We start from the raw sequence: 5,354 nt of genomic DNA, 5'->3' as shown, positions 1-5,354 counted from the left end.
ATGGTCAAGTAGTTCAAATTGCAACGGTAATGGCAACACTGACTCAAATTGAAGAGCTGACTCATTTGGTTCAAGTTAAAAGACTGTGGTGATGCACGTTCTCATTCGTCTGATTCAAATTACCTTTATATAAAAATAGAAGATATTTATGACACAAATAAAATTGACCCAGTGTGTTACTTTTATTTTGGCACACGTTATTTTAAGCATAATTAATGAAGCCGGTCTCTATAAGTCACACATTGTCCATGCATGAATAATGGCAAAAATTTCATTTAATAACACACAAAAAAATCTGAGTCATATGACCTTGGAAACGTGCGAAAGAGCCTCATTCAAGAGGCTCGTAAACTATGTCCATATTTGGCCTTCCTGATTGGAGTGATCCGTGAGCCGCCTGCAGCCTTTCGCCTGTGGTGATTGTGAGTAAATGTGTGTCAAAGTATGCATGAAACTTCGTAGAACAACTGAGTGTGCACCCTCGGCCGCACTACTGAAACTGTAATGCAAGTGTGAATATAGTCTGCTGTAGATTGAATCTCTTTGTAGATTAAAGTGCGGTGGAAATGAAGGAATGAGTGTTGAAATGTTGTTTGTGGGTGGTACGCGCCAGATGTTACTGTGTGCGCTGAGAGGGTGAAAGAAGTGCGCAATTGCTCACGGGTCACCACAGCAAGTCATGTGTTTGGGCCATACCGCCTGACAGGGTTTTGAGCGCCGAACACTGTGTCAAGCCGTCCGGGCTCCAACAACAATTTACATCAACTCCAGTAAACCTAAAATGGCGAAAAGCTTCAGCCAAAGCTTCAACCTGTCCAAATAACATCTTCAATCCAATCTCCTGGGTGACAATAATTAACCCAACCTTGGTCAATGCAACCCAAGTATACTCAAAATCCCCAATTAGGCAGAGAGTGGGTTGCGAAAACAACACAGCATTAACTAGTTTTTACATTGAATAGCATCCCCCGCACAGTTAAATATGAAAATTGAAACTGTGATTGGTGAAATAATGAAATTCTGACAAAACTCCCACTGGCCTTAGTATTACCTTGCAAATACAGCACTGCAACTTTTATGACTGAGTGCACAAATTGCAGTAACTCACCATGCACTTTAAATAAGCGGTCAATATGTCTGGGAAGTTTGAGTTGCTGACTCCTTTATTTTATTTTCGTTACCGGCAATAACCTCTTTGCTCGCTTTGTACGTGCTATTGTCATAGCGACTCAAATCAAAACGTGACTGTTGGTGAAAAGTGAACCAATTTCTAAACTTGACTGACAAAGGTGCTTTTTTTTTCGATCAAATGTTCTTCATTTAGTTGCTGCAGCACACCACAGGTGCCCCATTGTAATGCATGGTTCCACTCAACGTTTTAGACGGCATTGTGGAAAAGCAAGAATCCTTCAACTTCATCCATCCATTTTCTTTGGTGCTCGTCCTCATTAGTGTACAGGCAGTGGTGGCCCCATTGCAAGGCACTGCAAAAAACATGACATGAGTGACGATATGAAGTTGCACGCCCCTCTTAAAATAACACACTACTGTATAGTCATTAAGAATAAAGTTGTGGTCATTCATTCGCCATAGGTATGTTGATCCTTCACTGTGTTTTCCTCTTTTTCCCTTTTGACCTTTTTTGCTTCCTGTTTATGACAAATAGGACGGAATTCAATCATAATAAAATTGTGGGGGGAAAATATCATCCTCATTTGGGTCACTAGTGAACCAGAGCCTATCCCAAGTGACTTTGGGTACTATGAACTGTTCTCCAGTCAATTGGAGGGCATAAAATGAATAATTAAAAAATAACATTCAGACTTTTATTGTCTTTTATTAATTAACTTGCATATTTCTGCAATGTGGTACACACAAAAAATGTTTTCCTAACTCACTGCTTGTGTAGCTGTGATTTGGAGCAGAGTTCGTTGCATTTACCCACGGTAGGACGAATCATTTTGACCCATCAGATTGGATTGAAGATTGGATCCGGGCAGGCTGACTGCACATGCTCGTGACACGTTGCTTCTTTTCGAAAAATGCTGGTCATAAAATGAGTACCGGTACTATTCTTCACCTCAACTCTACTGATAATCAGACAAACCATTCATTGATAGTTTGAAATCATCCGTATGAGTAGTTTCTAGCCCATGTTTGGTCAAAATCTTGCCCACGCATCCTGGGTCAAACCCTCAACCCAATGCGCTGATTATAAATAACCCAGCATTGGCTGAGTCACTTTCGGACCTCGGCTGTTTCAACTGATTTCAGTTACTTTTTGAGCCAGTACTTTGAAGTATGTGGGAAGGTTGGTGTGATCATGCAAACACTACACAGACCTGCGCTGAGAAACTGAAAACCCCTCGGCTGTAAGGCAGCAACTTTTGACACTGGACCGTCGCTCCATGCAGGAGCAATCATTTAATATCAAGAGAGGGGAAAATGCATTTTTACCAGTTTATGTCAACAACCCAGCTTCTGAGTGGCACCGTAATGGCAATGTGGCTTGGAAAAATGGCTGTGACATCTCTGCTGAGGAGCTTTATATTCGGCCTCAAGTGTGGGCAACGGTGTTTTCTATGTGTTATAATAGCTCCAGCCCACAAACACTCTTGAAATTGACAAATGATGCTGCGTGCAAAGATTTGCTTGCAAAGTGTTCAGTGAGACAATTTGTCCCAGATAGACTGAGAGGGTCACATGTCAACAGGATACAGGGATATTCTTACACATTAGACACACAAGGTTGCGTGTGTCAAAGAAATGTTATCCTTCTGATGGAGTTTGTTTTTCTCCCCCGGGCTTCTTTTCTGAAGCCTCTGCGAGCATTGAGGGAATTTATGAGGGAGTGACATGTCAAGATGAAAGTTAGGGTATTATTTAGTCCCGCAGATGAGAAAGAGCGTGAACATTTTTGAGAGAATCCAACATCATTAAGTGATTAAGAGGAAGCCAATTTAGTTCCTGTTCAGCCATTAAAAATAAATAAATAAATAAAATAACTGAGCGAGATAAATTATTGACATTTGTGATGAGAAAATAGAAGCAAAGCCTTTTATCATGAGATGGGCACCGTTTGGATTTTTGAACCATTGTGTGATATGCATTTTTAATTAAGATTTTTAATTAAGATTCCTTCTTTTCAAAAATCTAAATGGCAAACAATAAAAAGCCTTCACTCTGATTTTCTCACAACACAATAAAGAATCATTATGAATGATGGACATTACTTCATTTTGTAATCATTTATTTACAACAAAGCAAGTGGTAAATTAATCAGGAATTAACAAAGCTTGTGCGAGTTTGGGAGGATTTTTTGGTTGCTTGCTTTATGCATGTTCTTTGCAAACTGCACCATGATGACAGCCATATATTACGGAGCCTCTAAGGGGACATGGAAGGAAAAAAAAACTTTGCGAGATCTCGCAAAGTAATGCGAGATCTTGCAAAGGAAGATTGCGAGATCTCGCAAAGAAGGATTGCGAGATCTCGCAACACTTTATTTATTTTTAATGGTCGTTGACTTGCTTCCGGGTCATCGTACGTGTGAACGCAGACAACAGTTATGGAGCGTGTTCTTTTCCTGCGCGTTGATCTACTTCCAGGTCAGCTTGCCGAACGTTGACTGTCGTGCGCGGCTAATTTGAGAGACTACACACGACCTCGGAGGAGGAGAGAATTACGTGCGCGGCTCATTTGAGAGACAACACTACCTCGGAGGAGGAGAGTATCATGGAGGAGGACTTGGAAAACTTCTTGCGATCAAGAAATGTCGCTCAGGTGGACATTACGCGCATGAAAAGCGACAAGGTGGGCATACACCCATACACTAACATAATAAGCGTAGCATCTACTCTACCTGTACTGTTGATGTTCATAGTTCTTACACTAATGACTTTATGTAACACAATTTTAAAAAGACATCACAGTTAGTAAATGTGCTGCTGCTTCCTGATGTATTATTATTATTATATTACGGTATGTAATATTGAATACAAATAATGATGACTGCTCTGTACCATCACTCATGTTACATTTGTTAAAAGTTATTATTAATTAAGTCAAAATTTCAAGTATTCATTCTCACAATTTATCTTTGCAGGTTGACATGGAGGTAATTTCTCTGATGACTGAAGAGCAAATGGGCAAATGTATCACTTCCTATGGTGATCGAATAGCTGTCCTTTGCTTTTGTCAACAAAAAATGTCCAGGGGTGATAATGAAATGCTCCTCCAAAGATTGAGAGACAAAATAAGATCGAGGAAAAAAGGTGTACTGGGTGGATCTCCAAGTGTGCTCCAAAACCTTGATGAGAGAATGGCAAGATTTAAAAATTTTATTGGCTCTGTTGTTCATTTGCACTTTTGAGATGTAAAACATCTGGCATAGTTAACCACGTGAAGGGCAGTCTGCAATTGTTTTCCATTTGTGTATTGTGCATTATTAAAATGCAATCGATTCTGTGTTAGTTCTCCATTCCTTCCATTTTCTGCACCACTTATTCTCATGATGGTTTCGGGCAAGATGGGAGTTTTCAGTTTTACCCAAAAGTCTGAAGTTTTATATTCCATTTAAAATGTTGAGATTAATGTTTGTAAGAATTTGTCAATGTGAATAAAATTTGTTCCAAATCATTCTTAACAGTTTTTTTAAATACAAGAAACCACCTGTTGACGAAAGTGAGGAGTGACAATTACGCAGTCATCATTTACAGGCAGGTGAAAATTCAATTGGGATGATGTACAATTATGTAGGAATACTCCTCAGCATCCACGTTGGTTAAGTATTTGTGAATAAAGTCAGCAACCAAGAAAGTGTTTATTTACACCAATAATGCTTTGACAGACAAAAATTTTATATTGTAGATCAAATATGTTGTCCTTATACTGTACAGGTAGAAAAACGGCAGATAAACAATGCTTTTAATTAGGATGGGTATATATTATTTGTCATCAAAAGTGTTTCAATTATCCTTTGAAGGTGAAGTGATAAAAGAAATGACAATGGTCAAATTCAGGCTTCAGTAAATGTTACTTCTCACACCAGTTGAGGAGCCGTAATATAGTTTGGTCCAAACACCAAGCAATACATAGATTGCTGTAATTTATAAAGTGTATGCAGAAAATTGGTGAAGATAGCACGGCTGTCTGTCCTATGTGTTGTGTTATTTTGACTTCAAAATGGCGCCGTGAGAGTGGCCGCCTTTCCAGCAGCTCCTATATTTTGTATATTTTATATTCTTCTTTTCTTAAATTTGCTGCTGTGAATTGGGAATTTCTCCATTGCGAGACTAATAAAGGTTTTCTTATCTTAAAGAGTAGCGGTGAGGGCCTCTCTGAGGTGTAAATAC

General features: G+C 39.2%; 1 long non-coding RNA gene across 1 annotated transcript; it reads left to right on the top strand.

The window, feature by feature from the left end:
* Positions 1-3,664: 3,664 nt before the first annotated feature.
* Positions 3,665-4,424, top strand: LOC127608317 (uncharacterized). Its single transcript, XR_007964237.1, has 2 exons — positions 3,665-3,813; positions 4,106-4,424. It is a non-coding gene; the product is annotated as an uncharacterized LOC127608317 (long non-coding RNA).
* Positions 4,425-5,354: the final 930 nt, after the last annotated feature.

The sequence above is a fragment of the Hippocampus zosterae genome, chromosome 1 (assembly GCF_025434085.1).
Source record: "Hippocampus zosterae strain Florida chromosome 1, ASM2543408v3, whole genome shotgun sequence".
Classification (NCBI taxonomy): domain Eukaryota; kingdom Metazoa; phylum Chordata; class Actinopteri; order Syngnathiformes; family Syngnathidae; genus Hippocampus; species Hippocampus zosterae.
This window is presented reverse-complemented; position numbering and strand designations above follow the sequence as displayed.